The 19,221-nt window shown below is 40.0% G+C and overlaps 1 pseudogene; it reads left to right on the plus strand.

Annotated features, from left to right (window-relative positions):
- Window positions 1–4,049: 4,049 nt before the first annotated feature.
- The window catches only part of LOC140853839 (putative disease resistance protein RGA3), a 46,878-nt pseudogene continuing 31,706 nt past the window's right edge, over window positions 4,050–19,221 (plus strand).

Genomic DNA, 19,221 nt, shown 5'->3' on the forward strand with positions numbered 1-19,221 from the left:
CCCAATTCCAATTTCCGTCTTTATAACAAGAGCGTAGAACCTTCCTGATTCCAATTCGGCTTCTTCCTGATTCCATGTTCCGTCTTCTCTTGATTCGCCCTGGGATGCCTACATTCAGCAAAGTAGATAGATGTTGTGGAAATGAACAGAGGCAACAAAAAAACTGATTGCCGTGGGAACAAGCCAGTATATACATGAATTTGCATGCTGGAAACCAAGCATACGACCCCACAGTCAACTCAGCCCTGTCCATTAATAATGACGAGCTTTGCACCTTCCTACCAGCATCGCCCCCACAAATCCTCTGAAGGAACCCATAATTCTAAAGTCTTGCTAGGGAACTTATTCTCTTCTTTAATCTGCCGAATGTTTTCAGTTGCGTTTAAAGTGGTTAGAAGGACAAGTGCATGGACCCCATTGAGTGATTGTGATAGATAATGATGCTAGAAGCAAGTGGATTCATATAATAGGCTTCGGGTGTACCTTTCATGTAAAAGAGAATGAGTGATCTTCTTTCATGTTGTCGCACTTAGAAAGCTGTACAAAATGTGATCCAACAATTTATGTCGTGAAAGAAGATCAATCATTCTTTCACATGAAAAAAAACAACTCGCACCTGTTTAGCAGAAACTTTGCCATGGCTTCCTCTCCTTTTCTTAGATGCACCGTTGGTGCCCAAATTCAACTAGCAATTGAAATATACGGAGTACTCACAATTTTCGCTTGAACATTTTTCTTGTTCAAAGTGGCAATCAACTTCCATATTTTTTGCTCCTTTGTGGGATATGGGATTTAAAGAAATATTTATTGCAGCTTGATTGGCACAAATCATTTTTGTTGGCAAGTGATTTCAAATTGCCTTGTTCTATTCTTGCAATGCCCTAACTTCAAATTTCCATGTCTTGAAGAAGATACTTCTGCTATACAAGTTCACTTGTGGTGGAAGCCTTTTACTTGAGCGGGCGACTATATTTTGCCTTTTCCTTTTCTATGTACCAAATTTCCATAACCAAACTATAACAACTTTGTACGGGAAAAAAAGACAAAAAACAAACTATAATAACCTGCTGTTGACATCCTATCGATTGGATTACCAGTCCATAATCCAATCTACATATCTAAACCCACAAATTTGTGTCTGGCCATTTTGTTTCAACCATATTCCTTTGCTAAGAGATGACTTATATTAAAATTCTGTTAACAAGTTCCATGTGCATGCACAAGCAAAGCACCTACATATGAAACACTGCAGAAACTACCATCTAATTTTGCCCCCCTCCCCCCTTCATTATATCACTAGCAGTATGGCAATATCTAGTTTGACTCCATAGTCCTTTCTTCTAGTCTTTGGTATCTTTATAACAAGTGCATAGAACATTCCCAACTCCAATTTGACTTCTTTAATCTGGTAATGATGTCCAAGTCCTGCAAAAATAAAGTATGCATCGTCTGTCTCTTGCTCTGCCCAAAGATGCATAAATTCAGCAAAGTAGAGACAGGTGCAGTGAAAATGAAGAAAGGTAACAAAAAACCTAATTGCCATGTGAACAAGGCAGTATACCCATGGTTATGCATGCTAAAATCAAGCATATGACCACTAAATTAAAGTCAACCCTATCCATTAGATCCAGAATCCTCTGCGGTGCATGATTTGGACTGCAGAATGTTGTACAATGCTTAATGGCTTCTGTTGAAGATGAAATTCATTTCGGACCGGAAGCGCTAGAGTATGACGAAGTCCGGTGAGTCGACGGCGGCTAGACCTGTAAGAAAAATTTTCATCAGAGGTGGTTTCGGCGAAACCCTCTAATGCTCAAATCAGATTTCGCAAGAGAAGAGGAAGAGCGAGTATTTTTTAGAGGGAGAGGAGACTACCTTTTAGGGGTCCCCTAGATTACCTTTTATTGGTGGAGTAGGAGCCTTAGAGATGGAAAGGTCATAAAGGACCTTTTTGCCCCTCATTATATTCTTGAGCACTACGTCTGATCTTTTTAATTGTCCAAAGATGGGAGAGTGGTGTCATCTTATAGCAAGTGGAAGCTGCTTTCATTTATTATGTAGAGATGATAATTAGGGCCTTAGGAATGATGGGGCTTTGTTCTGCCCCCGGCTATTTCTATATTTTAATGAAAAAATATAATAGGATCATAAAGAGGCCTCTTACAGTCATCATAACAAGCTATTATCCTTAATGACTTGACGTGACAGCCGTTTGGAGACTGAGATTATTAGGTGCTTCGACCGAATCAAGAATCAAAGAGAGTAGGCCTTATGGGGATTGATGGTCGAAGTCCAAGTGGCCGATGTGGCTCGATCCCACACGAGGGAAACAGACCGATGGGATTGGGTGAGGATCGATCTCTCCAGAGTGATAGGTTATAATAGTGAATGACTTTGAGACTGATTAGGAGTAAGGATTGGCCAAGGATTCTTGAAGAAGAAGCTTGGGCTGCAGCATCCCTTAAATCGGTGTCCAAAGTCCGAGAGCCATCTCTGGACTGAAGGTTGATTTGGCCTAGGCATGATCTGCTGTCCGTACTAGGGATCAATGGCCAAAGCTAGGAGTGAAGGCCAATACAGGGGCCAAGGCTACCACAAGGCTCGTAGGTCGAGGTAGGAACAGACAAACACAAGAAGCACGAGCACTCGTGGGTGGAAGTCGAGTACAGGGGGTCCAACCTCTCCTTGCTCTTCGTCTCCTGCCACTTTATCTCTATGCTCCCTTTCCCTTGTGTTGCATGGCTTATGAGGAAATGGGACAAGAGGGAGGGGCATCAATGCCTCTATCAGACTTAGATGACCCATAGTAATCCTTGGAGCATAAGGATAGTCGCTTGTATTAATTGCATGAGTTGACTTAAAGGAGATTCGAGAATGACATGGCCTCACCTTTCTTTTGACCACCTGCAACCTTTAATGAATGGATGTGACCAGTTACAGAAAAACGTCCCAAGGCTATTATGACAAGTCGCAGCCTTTAATGATTGGACTCGACAGCTGCATAGAAGGCTCAAATGGTGGCAACTAAATCAAGGATCAGAGGGGACTGGTCTCGGGGGCCAGCAGTTAGCACAAAACGTCGGGGTAGGAGCAGACGATCGAAGTTCATGTGGCCGATGTCGCCTAGTCTCCCACAGGAGATGTGGCCCAAAGTGATCGTGCAGAGGTCGATCTCTTCAAGGTGATAGATTGTAATAGTAAATAGCTCCAAGATCGATTATGAGTAAGGATCGGCTAAAAAATCCTCAAAGAAGAAGCTTGAGCTACGGCATCCCTTAGACCGACGTTCAAAGCCCGAGAGGAAGAGGCTTGGATCACGACACCCCCTCGAATTGGTTTTTGGAGTTCGGTAGCCTAACTTCGGGCCAGAGGGCTCTGTCTTTTGGCGGAGCTGAGATGTTGCCCTTCAACAGTTTTCCTATTGCCTCAGCCTCTTCTTTTCTTAGGCATTCCTATGGGGACACCTAACCGGCAAACTCTCAGGCTAGCCATCAGTGAAATTCAAGTAATATTTAGGGTACATTACATTAGATGAAGTTGAAGACATCAACTTCTTCTATTATTTTGTAGTGGCCGAGGTATTACCCTCCGGCAACTAAGGTTCGGTATGGCTGGGTTTACACCCCCAACAGCTTCTATCAAAAAATAGATGGTGATCAACAATAATGTGTTATATATGATATGCAAGATTATCTTATTTGATATATCCATCATTTGATGATGGCAATCAAATGCTGTACAGTATTTTATGGTGCACCAATCTGTGCTCTGTCCACTAATAGTGGCAAGCTTTGAGCGTTCCTACAAGCATTGTCCCATAAGTGTGGCTAAAGAAACCCATTCTACAAAATCTTCTTGGGGAAGTTTCGCTTATTCTCCTACTTAATCTGCCGAAAGTTGCTAGTTCCGTTTAAAGTGGTTAGGAGGGGGTATGCATGGGCCCCACTGAGTGATTGGAAAGACTCTCGATAATACTGGGAGTGGGTGCATACGTTTAACAGAGAGTTCACTGCAACTTCCTCCCCTTTTCTGAGATGATCTGATGGTGCTCAGAATCAACAGTTTGAGAAAGTGATCGAGCAATCATAACAGTAGAAGCACATAGAAGAGGAACATTGAGAAACATCACTACCTTGTTGGTGTGGACGAAGGAGCAATGGCAGAGATGGTCGCTTCCAGTCTCCTGAGGTTGCTGTTTGATAAGCTGAGCAACAAAATCCTGAAGGAGTTTGGGATGTCGATGGGTGTCGACAAGGAATTGAAAAAGCTGAGGAGTACTCTATCGACTATTCACGATGTGCTTGAGGATGCTGAGGCAAGGCAGGTGAAGGAGAAAGCTCTCAGAGGATGGCTGAGAAAGCTCAAAGATGTGGCTTATGATGTGGATGATGTGTTGGATGAGCTTGCAGCCAAAGCTATGAAACGAAGATCGGAGAACAACGGCCACATAACTGAAAAGGTGCGTCGATTGTCTTCAATCCCAAACTCATTTATGTTTCAATCTAAAATAGCTGGTAAGGTAAAGAAGATCAGGGAGAGATTAGATGAGATCGCAGGGGAGCGGACCAAGTTTCATCTACAAGAGCGAGTTGCTGAAAACATTAGGAATGAGACTACAGTGAGAGAAGAGACTGGCTCTTTGATTGATGAGTCCAAAATTTACGGCTGACAGGGAGATAAAGAAAAGATAATAGATTTCCTGATTAACATGTCTGATGAAGGTGATCTTGGCGTGATGGCTATTGTTGGGTTGGGAGGGCTCGGTAAGACGACAGTTGCTCAATTAGTCTATAATGATTAGAGGGTGCAAGAGCATTTTGAAAAAATGATATGGGCTTACGTGTCTGATGATTTTGATATTAAAAGGGTTACTAGATCAATCATAGAATCTGCAAGTGGGAGCGAATTTAATCTCACAGAAATGGATTTAATGCAGCTTAAGCTTAGAAAGTTGATTGGAAACAAGAGACTTTTACTCGTGTTGGACGACGTTTGGAATGAGAATTATGAAAAATGGAATAGGCTGAAAACTGTGTTGATTGGTGGTGCTTGGGGAAGTAAAGTCATAGTGACTACACGTAGTGAACGAGTTGCTTCTATCATGGGAACAGTCGCACCACAGCTTTTATCGGGTCTATCAGAGGATGATTGCTGGCTGTTACTTGAAAAAAGGGCATTTGGATTGGGGAGTTGCGAGAAGACCCCAAATTTGGTAGGAGTTGGGAAGGAGATGGTAAAAAAATGTGGAGGGGTTCCATTAGCAGCAAGCTTTAGGAAGTTTGATGCGTCTTAGGAGAGGAGAGAGTCAGTGGTTGACCATCAAGGATAGTGAAATTTGGAATTTGCTAGACGATTGGAATGAAATCTTACCTCCTTTGATGCTGAGCTATAATCTGATAGAAAATAAGGTAGACAACATGTGTAGATTTTAAAATTTTAAAAACATATAGCGAAAAATAAATCGGATTAAACCTTTTAATCCCATGTGCAAGATAGCAGATCTAAACCTATCCAAACTCAGAAGAAAACACATATAATTAATCTGAAATTTAAGAAAAATATGAGATCATATCTCATTACCTTTGCGTGGGTAGAAATTCATCACTTCAGATGATCTCGGATTTGTAGAAGATGGAGCCTCACACGTGTCCAGCCTCTACGGGTATCCACCGGGATTAATCTCGAACTTTTCTTTTCGTAGAAGATTCTTCTTCTCAAGAAGAACCTTGGCCTTGAGGACTCTGATCAACTTTTTTGATCTTAACTGAGAGATCAACTCCTTGATCTGCAGCATTCTTCTTCTTCTCCTTGATCCTTGATCTCTAAGCCACTAAAACTCCTTCTAAGCGTGTGGAAGAGAGAACACCCAACCTTTGGGCATGGAAAGGAAGAATATGAGAGAGAGGAGGCATGGAGATAGAGAGAGAAAAGGTTTTCTTGATGAAAAATTAATACTAAAAAATCTTAGAGACCTCCCTTTAAATAGACATAAGCCCTGACACATATTAGGAACTCTGTCATCTTAAAAAGGTAGATCTTTATCTCATAAGAATCCTCTACCTTTTAAATATGATTTATGTCAAATAAAATCAGATATAAAAGATAATTAATCAGCCCTTTTAAGCATATACAATAGCCATCCATGGAATACATATCAGGTGGTTGGGACGCCAACTCTTGGCGCCCCACAAAGGGATCTCCAGCCATAAGAGATAGGGCATGGACCCCACCCTCTCTCCTTCACGCCACGACACATAAGAGGGGGTGGGCTACTCTAGAATATGACGCTCAATAATTTTCAAAAAAAAAATTATGTCACTCATTCTTCCATCTATTCCACATGCATACTTAGAGATAATTAAGAGATATGGAAAAAATAATGTTAGGATAATTATACCAACTAATTGACTTAATTAAATCCTCTTAGACTTATAATTAAGAGCCTAATTAAATCCAAATAAATTTAGGTTAGGTTCAAGGCTATGGACTTGATCAAATCAAAGTTCCGAGAAGAATTAAGTTTAACCATGTGCTAGCATGATTCTCATAAACCTAATAGAGTTTCAAATAAATCTTAACCCAATTAGAACTTCATAAGCCCAATTAACAAATTCGAGATTAAATCCCTTAATGTGTGATCCCATAGGTTCTATTCTATCTGATAGTGAGATATATTATGATCTCTATCACAATATCATCGAAACTCTTTTCGATGAATTAGATATTTTCAATTCTACCCTTCGAGGGCCATCGATCATCAAGATGACACCTGATGAGTCTCACAATCCACCAATGATACCTAGCAGTATGTAGTGACGACCTAGTAGAATGAAAATACGAACCCCTAGGTACAGTTATCGTATGATTTAGTCCTTCTATTGTGAGTCCCGACTTGACGGAGGTCATGGAGAACTCGTCAAACCCCATCGTCAGTCTTATGTAAGATTGGCTCGAGTCGAGTTCATTTGTGAATTCCATAGAAACTCTTTTTCAGTATTCATACTTGCTTTGGCCAAAGACTTTCTGAACTCAATCTCGCAAATCACATAGGACTTGTCTTTTTCTACCAAGGTCGATAAATTTCATCTAGGTGCATCCTACTCTAAACAGCAAACCTGAACCTACTGAAGCCAACATACACAGCAAGGATCTGAATGGCTAGGGACCAAGAAAACGTGCAGTCAAACTCAGTAGCCTCGCTGTGAATAGCCAATATCACCGCAGGTCAAAGGACCACTCATACCACTATAGTATCGAGAAGAGCACTGACTAGTGAGTAGACATCTATGTAGTTCTCGTGTTGATCATGCTCAGTGCAAGTTGTTCTCTAATAACCACCTGCACCTTCACCCCAGTGTCTCTACACTGCAGACCCAAAACTCATCTGTCCATAAGAGAGGTGAACCGTGCACCGATCTCAAATAGATTGATCACTGTCCTCCATGATGATCCCTTGATCAGGAGTATTTAGAAATTAACCACTAATTAATGTATGTCTCAAATTCTTAACTCTTGAAGAATATACAAAAATCATCTTTGTTAATTTTTAGGATAAATCATGGACACATAAGCATGATTGAAAAAAAAAGTCCTTTATTTATAATGAAAGTATTACAAATACAAATTTAGGCTCTGAAAATACATAATGTGTCAGCCAACAATTGGCTTCTAGGGCACAAATCCAACAAACTCCCACTTGATCTAAAGCCAATTTGCCATATACCTTAGACCCATCTTCTCAAGGTGAGCTTCGGTCTTCTGTTAGCTGAGAGGCTTGGTTAGCGGGTCCGTTATATTTAGCACAGAGTCAACTCTCTGTACCTCGACGAACTTCTTCTCGAGGTATTTGCGTATGATGTGAAATTGCCACTCTGTATGTTTGGACTTCTGGTGAGACCTGGGCTTCTTAGCAAAGGCTATGGCACCATTGTTATCACAGTGCAGTACAATGGCATTTGATGGTATCACACCCAACTCTGCAACAAACTTCTTGAACTAAAAGGCTTCCTTAGCAGCTTCAGAGACGGTGATGTACTCGACTTTCATGGTCGAATCTGCAATGATTAGCTTCTTGAAATTCTTCTAGCTAACCGCACCACCATTACACAAGAAGATATACATCGATGTAGACTTTCTATCATCGACATCAGCCATAAAGTCTGAATCGATATCCCTCAACTTTCAGCTCCGATCCTTCACCAAAGACCAACATTAAATCTTTAGTCCTTCTCAAGTACTTAAAGATGTTTTTAACAGCAATCCAGTATTCTTCACTTGAATTTGCCTGATATCTGCTCGTGACACTCACGGCAAGTGCTATATCAGGACGTGTACATAATATGGCATACATGAGGCTCCCTATTACCGAAGTATAAGGGATCTTGTTCATGCGCTAGACTCCTCAGGTGTGTCTGGACACATCTTCTTGGAGAGCTGAATGCCATGTCTAAGGGGCAAAAGACCCTTCTTGGAGTTTTTCATGCTAAATCTCTTCAGCACCTCCTCTATATACATATGCTGTGAGAGCCTTATCATTCTCTTAGATCTATCTCTATAGACTTTTATACCAAGAATGTCGGAAGCTTCTCCTAGATCTTTTATGGTGAACTCTTTTGACAATCATATTTTGACCGATGTCAGTATGGAAATATCATTTTCAATCAGGAGGATGTCATCCACGTACAATACAAAGAATGTGACAGTACTCCCATTGATCTTTTTATACACACATTGCTCCTCCTTATTTTTGATGAAATCAAACATTTTGATCACATCATTGAAGCAAGTGTTCCAACTCCGAAATGCTTGCTTGAGTCCATATATGGATCTTTACAGCTTGCAGACCTTGTGATCACTATCACTGGATATGAAACCCAGAGATTGCTCCACAGATATCTTCCTTAAGAATCTATTTAGGAAAGTAGTTTTCACATTTATCTATCAAATTTCATAATTATAAAATACTGCTATAGCAAGCAGAGTATAGATGAATTTCAACATGACTACGGGAGAAAAAGTTTCATGATAGTCGATGCCTTCGCATTGACTATAACCTTTCGCAACTAACCTTGCCTTATAGGTCTCTACCTTATCATCCGACCCAATCTTCTTTGTTGTAAATTCATTACACCCAATAGATACAATACCTTCAGGTGGATCTACTAAGGATCAAACCTGGTTGGAATGCATAGAGTCAATTTCTGACTTCATTGCTTCCATCCAATTTTCGAAGTCTACATCTAATATTGCCTCATCGTAGGTTTTGAGATTATTCCTAATATCTCTATCTCCCATAAGGAACGCTTCCTCTAAATTTTCTATAAGAATACCTAAGTATCTTTCAGTAAGACGGAAGACCCTACTTGATCTATGAGGTGGAGGAGGTATCACATCTACTGGCTCGTTACTGGTTCAGGTTCTTGGACTCGATGCTCTTCAAAGACTTTCTCTTCAAGCTCAATCTTTCTCCCACTGCCTCCATCTTGGATAAACTCTTTTTTCAGAAATACGGCATGATGGCTCACAATCACATTGTGATCCTCAGGAATATAGAAGTAGTATCCCATGATTTTCTTAGGATATCCTGTAAAAACGAGCCCTAAAGGACCTAGTCTCTAACTTGTCCGCCTGCTGTCTCTTGACATGGGCCGGAGATCCCCAAATCTTGAGATACTCAAGAGTTAGTTTTTTACCATGCCATAACTCATATGGTGTGGTAGGAATAGATTTAGAGGAAACTCGATTCAAGAGATGAATCGCAGATAGCAAAGCATGTCCCTAAAGAAAGTTAGGAAGATCTGTGAAGCTTATCATAGATCGAACCATATCCAATAAGATTCGATTCCTTTTCTCAGATATCCCATTGAGTTGAGGTGTCCCTGGAGATATCCATTGTGAGACTATACCATTTTTCTTAAGATAGACTCAAAATTTTCCACTAAGGTATTCTCCTCCTCGATCTGATCGAAGAATCTTTATGGGTTTTTCAGTTTGTTTGTCTACTTTATGTCTGAATTCTATGAACTTTTCAAAGACTTCAGACTTTCGATGCATCAGATACACAAAATCATACCATAAATAATCATCGATAAAGGTTATGAACTAGATATAGCCATCCCTGGCTTCTACATCAAATAGACCACACACGTTAGTGTGTACCAGGGCTAATATCTTAGTGGCCCTTTTTTCTTGTCCCACAAAAGGCAACTTGATCATTTTTTCTTCAAGACATGATTTACAGACTGGATAAGACTCGAAAGTCAATGGTCCAAGAAGACCATCTTTCTCCAGTTTGTTGAGTCTGTCCTCTCCAATATGGCCTAGTCTAAGGTGCCACAGATACTTTTGGCTGATCCTATCTCTAGATCTCTTAGATCTTATGGCATTCATAATTTGCTCGTTAATGTTTACACTTGCATCGGTTTGCAAATGGTAAAGACCATCAATCAAGAAAGCATGTGCCACAAGTTTATTTCTAAAATAAATAGAACACATATCTTTATTGAAATAAAAATTATAATTATCTTATGCCAGCATAGAGATAGAAATCAAATTTTTACTAGCTATAGGTACAAAGTAACAGTCTTTCAAAAATAAACTAAATTCTAACAGTAGTCGCAGAGGGTAGGTTCCAACGGCCACAGTAGCAATCCTTCTTTCAAAAATAAACTAAATTCTAACAGTAGTCGCAGAGGGTAGGTTCCAACGGCCACAGTAGCAATCCTTGCTCTATTGCTGACTCAGAGAGTGATCTCGCCTTCTCTCAACCTCCTAACTTCTTCAAGATCCTGCATTGAAGTGCACAAATGAGCACTTGAACCAGAATCAAGAACCCAACTAGAAGAAGAAGAAACCGTTAGGTTAGTTTCTATAATAAGCAACTCAGACATACCTTCAGAAGGCCCATCATTCTTTCTGTTCTAGATAGTTGTCAGGTAGGCTGGACAGTTCCTTCTCCAGTGGCCTTCGATATTGCAATGAAAATATTTTTCTTCATCGTCGACCTTCTTCAAAACCTATTTCTTGGGCTTGGCCTCTTTCTTTTGCTTCTTTGTGGACTTTTTCTTCTTCTTGAAAGAAGACTTCTTTTTGGAGGAAGCCCACTCCACAGCCAGAACTATGCCCCTTGAACTTTTCAAGGTATCCTCTGCAGTCACCAGCATATTCAATAACTCTGGCAAAACAGCATCAATCTTATTCATATGGTAGTTCACAATGAACTATCCATATGAGTCAGGAAGAGACTGGAGGATCAGATCCACCTGTAGTTCCTTGTCCATGTTCATACTGAGCTTCTGAAGCTCCTCTATGTCCTTGATTATTGTCAAACAATGATCACTGACGGCCAGCCCATCATGCATCTTTGCTCTGAAAAATCTCCGGGAGACTTTGAAACGAGCTATACGACTCTGTTCACCATCCAACTCTTGCAGGTGAACTAGCATTTCTTTGGCAGTCCTTACATTTTCGTGATGTTGCTGAAGATCATTGCACATGAACGCTAAAATATAGCACTTTGCTTTGTTATCTTCGTCCATCCACTTCTCAAGTGTAGCTCGTTGATCAGCAAATAGGCGAACAGGTAACTCAGACACTTCCTGATCGAGGACATGGGTGGGCTTTTCAGAATTGAGAATGATTCTCAAATTTCGGAGTCAGTCTTTGTAATTGGTGCCGGTCAAACTATTTGTATCGAGGATTTGGGCTAAAGGGTTTAAACTCGATATGATTTTCTATAGAGAGAATAGTTTCTAATTAGATTTTGTACTTATAATATTATTTATTTTAAAAACTTTAAAAATAAATAGAAAACTCTCACTATTTTCTCAAATCTCCCACACTCCTCAGGTGGAGAAATGAAAACCTCTACGTGATCGATTTCAAATGGGTACTGCAGTCTCATTAATCTATACACACCTCACCTAACAGTTATTGGTGAGTACAGACCGATAGTGGATAACACTTTATCTATTGCATCACTAAGCAAGATGCAGCAGGCTAGGTCTCTAAATCTCGTGGCCTTACGTAATAGTTATTGGCACATTCCTTAGTTAAGTCAAATCCATCATTCACCAGCGGATGCAATGTCATCATTGAGACTCTCACCTAACAGTTATTGGGTCCAACCCCATCTCTACCCCGAGACATCATATGTCAATAGAGTGGTTGTACCTTTTCGATACAACCGAACCACTGTAATCAGTCGAGAACGATCAATGTCAGGAAGGCATCCGCATCTCTACAATGATGGAAGACTTCTAGACTTAATATTTAATGAGGAGATTTGGGTTTAAGTCTCTTCTAAATCAACAGATCTGACATCTGACTAATTAAATTAGATTAGCACATCAATATGTCTAACCAGCCTAGCTGGCATGGGTGAACTCGAGTCAACAAGTAACTTAATATGAAACTAAATCTTCCAATATGGTCAGGTAAGTTAAGATACATGGGGGTCCCCCCGTTGCTTTCTTTAGACACCAATCAAAATTGGCCAGATTAGACAACAAAATCAATTAAATAACCACCATCTAAATATTTACCTTAGACACTAAATTGGTTGATTAAAATCGATTAGATTAATCTATTGAAACAGGCCTGAGCCACTGAGCCAAATTTTGGTCTTGAGTCAATCAACTCACATCAAAATGTGAATCGATGCAATGAACTACAACTAAAGTCAATTTTGAACCCCTTTGATCTAATCCCAATCATCCATCGATTAGGTTCAATCAATTGCTCAAAATCGAAAAATAGGTTTTAGCCTGATCTAATCAAATAGACCTTAATTATAGTTTGATTATTTAGACCTAATTTGTTCAACCCATACCCATATGCAACAACTTAATTTTAGATCTAAAAATAATTTTAGATTATATTTCATTGCATGCTATTAATGGCTTATGATCTTAAAACTGTTTCAGATTTAAATCTAGTTTCATATATCGAATATATGTAGTTTCAGATCTAAATTAAATATGTATCATAAATACATTAATTTTAGATCTAAAATTAAATTTACACATATCAAATATATATATAATTAGATCTAAAATAATGATTAAAATATTTTGAAAGTATCTTTTCAAAAATTGATTCACATCAAACTAAGACAACTTTTACAATATAGGGGGTAAACCCTATATCAGGACAACTTTATACCAGTTTGATGTAAACTTTTAATCATTCTAATTTTATATCTAAATCAAAAATAAACATATCATATATGTTAACTTTTAGATCTAAAAGATTTGATTTAATTATTTCAAAAATAACTTTCAAAATCAATCAATCTCGTGCTAGGATAATCTTTGCAGTATAGGGGGTAAACCCTATACCAGGACAACCTTATATTAGCATAAAATTAATTTTAAATCATTAAAACTTTTAGATCTAACCTAAAAACCAGATGTATTTTCAAAAAATCTGACTCTGATACCACTGATAGAAAACAGGATAGGCAGCATGTGTAGATTTTAAAATTTTGAAAATATACAGTGAAAAATAAATCAGGTTAAACCCTTTAACCCCATATGCAAGTTATCAGATCTAAATCTATCTAAATCCAGAAGAAATACATATAATTAATCTAGAATTTAAAAAAAATATGAGATCATATCTTATTATCTTTGCACGGATAGAAATTTATCGCTTCAGATGATCTCGGATTCATAGAAGATGGAGCCTCACACGTGTCTGACCTCTACGGATATCCATCGAGATCAATCTCGAACTTGTCTTCTCATAAAAGATTCTTCTTCTCAAAAAGAACCTTGATCTTGAGGACTCTGATCAACTCTTTTGATCTTAACTGAGAGATCAACTGCTTGATCTGCAGTCTTTTTCTCTTTGATCTTTGATCTCTAAGTCACCAGAACTCCTTCTAGGCATGTGGAAGAGAGAACACCCAATCTTTGGATATGAAAAAGAAGAATATGAGAGAGAGGAGGCATGGAGATGGAGAGAGGAAAGATTTTCTTGATGAAAAATCAATACTAAGAAATCCTAGAGACCTCCCTTTACATAGACATAAGCCCTGACACATATTAGGAACCCTATCATCTTAAAAAGGTAGATTTTTATCTCACAAGAATCCTCTATCTTTTAAATATGATTTATGCCAAATAAAATCAGATATAAAAGATAATTAATTAGCCCTTTTAAGCATGTACAATAGCCATCTATGGAATACATGTCAGGAGGTTGGGATGCCAACTCTTGGTGCCCCACAAAGGAATCTCCAGCCATAAGAGATAGGGCATGGACCCCACCCTCTCTCCTTCATGCCATGACACATAAGAGGGGTGGGCCCCTCTAGGATATGACGCTCAATAATTTTCAAAAAAAAAAAAATTACGCCACCCATTCTTCCATCTATTCCACATGCATACTTAGAGATAATTAGGAGATATGGAAAAGATAATGTTAGAATAATTATGCCAACTAATTGACTTAATTAAATTCTCTTGGACTTATAATTAAGAGTTCAATTAAATTCAAATGAATTTAGGTTAGGTTTAAGGCTATGGACTTGATCAAATCAAAGTTCTGAGAAGAATTAGGTTTAACCATGTGCTAGCATGATTCTCATAAACCTAATAGAGTTTCAAATAAATCTTAACCCAATTGAAACTTCATAAGTCCAATTGGCAAATTCGAGATTAAATCCCTTAATATGTGACCCCATAGGTTTCATTCTATTTGGTAGTGAGATATATTGTGATCTCTATCATAATATCATTGAAACTCTTTTTAATAGATTGGAACATTTTCAATTCTACCCTTCGAGGGCCATCGATCATCAAGATAACGCCCGATGAGTCTCACAATCCACCAGTGACACTTAGCAATATGTAGTGGCGACTCAGTAGAATAAAAATATGAATCCCTAGGTGCAGTTATCGTATGATTTAGTTCTTCTATCATGAGTCCCGACTTGACGGAGGTCATGGAGAACTCGTCAAACCCCATCGTCAGTCTTATGTAAGATTGGGTCAACTCAAGTTCATTTGTGAATCTCATGGAAACTCTTTTTCAGTATTCATACTTGCTTTGGCCAAAGACTTTCTGAACTTCATCTCGCAAATCACATAGGACTTCTCCTTTTTTACCAAGATCGATAAATTTCATCTAGGTGCATCCTACTCCAAACAGCGAACCTGAACCTACTGAAGCCAACATACACAGCAAGGATCCGAATGGCTAGGGATCAAGAAAATATGCAGTCAAACTCAGTAGCTTCGCTGCGAATAGCCAATATCACCATGGGTCAAAGGATCACTCATGCCACTGCAGCATTGAGAAGAGCACTGACAAGTGAGTAGACATCCATGTGGTTCTCATGTTGGTCATGCTCAGTGTAAGTTATTCTTTAAAATCATCTGCACCTTTACTCCAGTGTCTCTACACTGCAGACCCAAGACTCATTTGCCTACAAGTGAGGTGAATCGTACACCGATTTTAAATAGATTGATCACTGTCCTCCATGATGATCCCTTGATCGGGAGCATTTAGAAATTAACCACTAATTAATATATGTCTCAAATTCTTAACTCTTTAAGAATATACAAAAATTATCTTTATTAATTTCTAAGACAAATCATGGATACATAAGCATAATTGGAAAGAAAAAGCTCTTTATTTATAATGAAAGTATTACAAGTACAAATTTAGGCTCTAGAAATATATAATATGTCAGCCAATAATTGACTTCTAAGACACAAATCCAACATAATCATCTGCCATCATATCTGAAACAATGCTTTGCATATTGTTCCTTATTTCCTAAAGGTGAAGAAATAAGAAGCAATTGGTCCAGCTATAGATTGCAGAAGGCTTTGTTCAATCATCTAATGGAAGTGCATGGTTGGAAGATGTGGGTCTGCAGTATTGTGATGAGTTGTTATCGAGATCACTCTTTCAGAGTGGTCAGAAAATTACAAATGGTGTGGTAATGCGGTTTAAGATGCCTGACCTGGTTCATGATCTTGCGCTATCTGTCGCAGGTGATGAATGCTCGATTGCAGATGCTGCTAATAAGATAGTAATTTCCCAAAATTCTCGCTATTCATCGCTCATATGTAGAGGCCCAATACAGTCAATAACAGAACCTCTCAAAAATGCAAAACGGCTGCACACTTTGTATTTTGTTGCATCTAGAGGCATGGCGAAGGAAGAAGATAAGGAGGATGTTCTTCAAGATATGTTCTCCAAAATGAAGCTCCTACGAGCATTACATCTAAGAAAATGTCCCATGAAAGTCATGCCCCTTTCAGTTACTGGGCTTAAACATCTGAGATACCTCAACCTCTCACAAACTGACATCGAAACACTACCGCCATATATTGGTGCTCTCCAGAATCTGCAGATATTGGACCTGTCATGTTGTCAATGACTTCTAGAACTGCCTGAAACTATCGGTCACCTCCATAATCTATTATGTTTGAATCTCAATTATTGCTTAAACTTTTTTTCCCTACCCAACTCCATTGGTTATGTTAGTAATCTGCAAAACTTGGACCACTCATTTTCCCAGATCCCAACATTGCCTGAATCACTGAGCTCCCTTTTAAATCTGCAGTCACTGAGCCTCAAATATTGTTACTTTCTAAATAGGCTTCCAGAGAACATGAAGAACATGAGAAGCCTCAAACATCTAGACATATATCAATGTTGTGGACTGGCCTGCATGCCTCCAGAGATAGGACAGTTAACTCACCTGAGGACATTGCCCATGTTTGTGCTTGGTGGGAATAACAGTTGCAGACTTGGTGAGCTTGGTCGCCTGAATCTTGAAGGTGAATTGAATATTAGAGGACTTGAGAATGCAAATGAAGCTACAGAGGCCAAGAAAGCCAACTTGAAGCAGAAACAGGGCCTTGATTCACTAAGATTGTCATGGGATTTGAATACTTACGTGAAGCCAAGGCAACCATGTAATGAGACCCTGAATGAGGGGAAAAATATGAAGGAATTGGTCGAAGCGCTCGCAGCACAAGACTGGGATGCTGATGCTGACTTGGTAGAGGATGTGCTCGGAGATCTCCAGCTGCATGAAAATTTGAAGGTATTCGAGAAAGAAGGATATGTAGGCAAGACACTCCCATGGTGGCTGATGGAGTCTTCACTTCCATATGTGGCCGGGCTATCTCTGACAGCTTGTGTTAGATATGAGCATCTACATTAGAGCAACTACAGAGTCTTCAGGTCCTCCAATTGATCATGCTTCCTGCTGTAAAGTGCCTTCCAGCACTCGGGCAGTTACCACATCTTAAGGTTCTCCAATTGATGCTTCCTGCTGTCAAGTGTCTAGGCTCAGACTTCTATGGTGGAGGAGCATTCCCTGCATTGGAGGAGTTGGCACTAGCACTCATGTCAGATTTAGAAGTGAAAGAATAATACCCTACAAGCCAATCGCATATGAAATACGATAGGATATTTTCTCTAATTTATCTTCTAGACTTATATAATTTTGATATTAATATTATTAATAAAATAAATATTTTTGATTCATTATATACTGCATCTTTTTATTCTTAAGATTACAATGAACTCCATAGATCTGGATAATGGTTTTAGGGCCGTGATGAGATCACGCCAGTGACACCTAAATCTTAGCCATGATATAAAATATTTTCAGTCGTTGGTTCATTGGGTCGGGGATCAATGATACCAGTAAAACTGACATGTCCTATGTATGCTTAGAAATGAAGGTGGTTGATCTCACAACTACTTGTGTGGTGACACTAATACAAGAATATGGGTGCTCATTAGAGAATGAATTCACTGAATAGACTTGCAAGAAAATATCAGATGGAGTCTTATTTACATGTCAGCTGATGATTCTCTAGTGGGAGTTGTGTAAGTGATTCTTTGACCTGAGATCGCTATGGTACTTTGTGTACATGAATCCATATTTTGGTTCACTTCCTAACTTAATTCTCTGATCTTTGTATGGGATGTTCTGGATATGGTGAAGTATGTATGGAGGTTGTAAGTGATCAATAAGGGATCAATCACTCCTAATAAGGGAAGCGAACATCCTATGTGATCTCATAGGTCGATAATTCTGAAAGTCTTTGATCAAAGCAGGATGATAATTAGAAAAGAGTTTCTAATGTATCATCAATTTAATCATCACCTTTTGATCGAGATACATATAGATAACTGATTGAGTTTGATATATTTTTGTTGGTGCAAAAATCTGCCTGCGTCGGAGAGGCTGGAGTCGAGGGAGTTGCGGTCGCCGCCTGGACCTGCAAAAGAAGTCTAAACCAGAGGTGTGGTTGCTCCGGCAAGACCCTCCGACGCTCAAGTCAGCTCTCTGCCCCAACAAGAATGGAGTGCTCGAACGAAAATTTTAGCAGAGTTTCTAGGTAAAAACGAGAGCTTAGAGAATAACATATCTGGGGTCCCCTTTTATAGACGGGGGGAGCAGCGGATTGATAGCGACGTTTGTAACCGTCCGGCAGTGGGCTACCCACGGTCAGGAGGAGTTTGTTGCGAAGAGTAGTGGGATGAAATCGTGGCTATCACCAGGACGTGCCACATGGAGTCTGTCGCGGGGGGTGGAGCGGCGTCCGTTGTCGTGACTTGCCAGAGGATGGAGGAATCGCGTGGTATCTGTCGTAGGAAGTGGAGCAGGATCGTGGCTATTATTGCGGTCTGCCATGGAGTGATGGAGCCATGCGAAATCCATCGCAGGGAATGGAGCAGAGTCGTGGCCGTTGCTGTGGCCTGCTAGAGGGTCCAGGCCTGTCGGCTGAAGTCCGGCTGGAGTGTCTGGCGGAGAGGGGTGGCTAGTTGCCTATCTGAGAGGAGCTCAGAGTCCTGCTCTCATGGGAGTTCGGACGAAGTCTTCCTTCAGTTGAAGTCAGGGACGAAGTCCGGCTTTCACGGGAGTCCGGACGGGGTCTTCCAGTAGCTGGAGTCGGAGACGAGATCTGGCTCCCGTAGGAGCCCGAGCGAAGTCCTCCTGCAATTGGAGTTGTGAGTGAAGTCCGACTCCCGTAGGAGTCCGGACGAAGTTTACCTGTAAGCGAAGTCGCGGGCGGAGTCCAGCTCCCGTAGGAGTCCGAGCGACGTCTGCCTGTAGCCAGAGTCGGGAACGAGGTCCGGCTCTCGTAGGAGTCCGGATGGAGTTTTCCTGCAGCTGGAGCTGGAGACGAGATCTGGCTCCCGTAGGAGCCCGGGCGAAGTCCACCTGCAATCAAAGTCAGGGGC

The sequence above is a fragment of the Elaeis guineensis genome, chromosome 14 (genome assembly GCF_000442705.2).
Source record: "Elaeis guineensis isolate ETL-2024a chromosome 14, EG11, whole genome shotgun sequence".
NCBI classification, from domain to species: Eukaryota; Viridiplantae; Streptophyta; class Magnoliopsida; order Arecales; family Arecaceae; genus Elaeis; species Elaeis guineensis.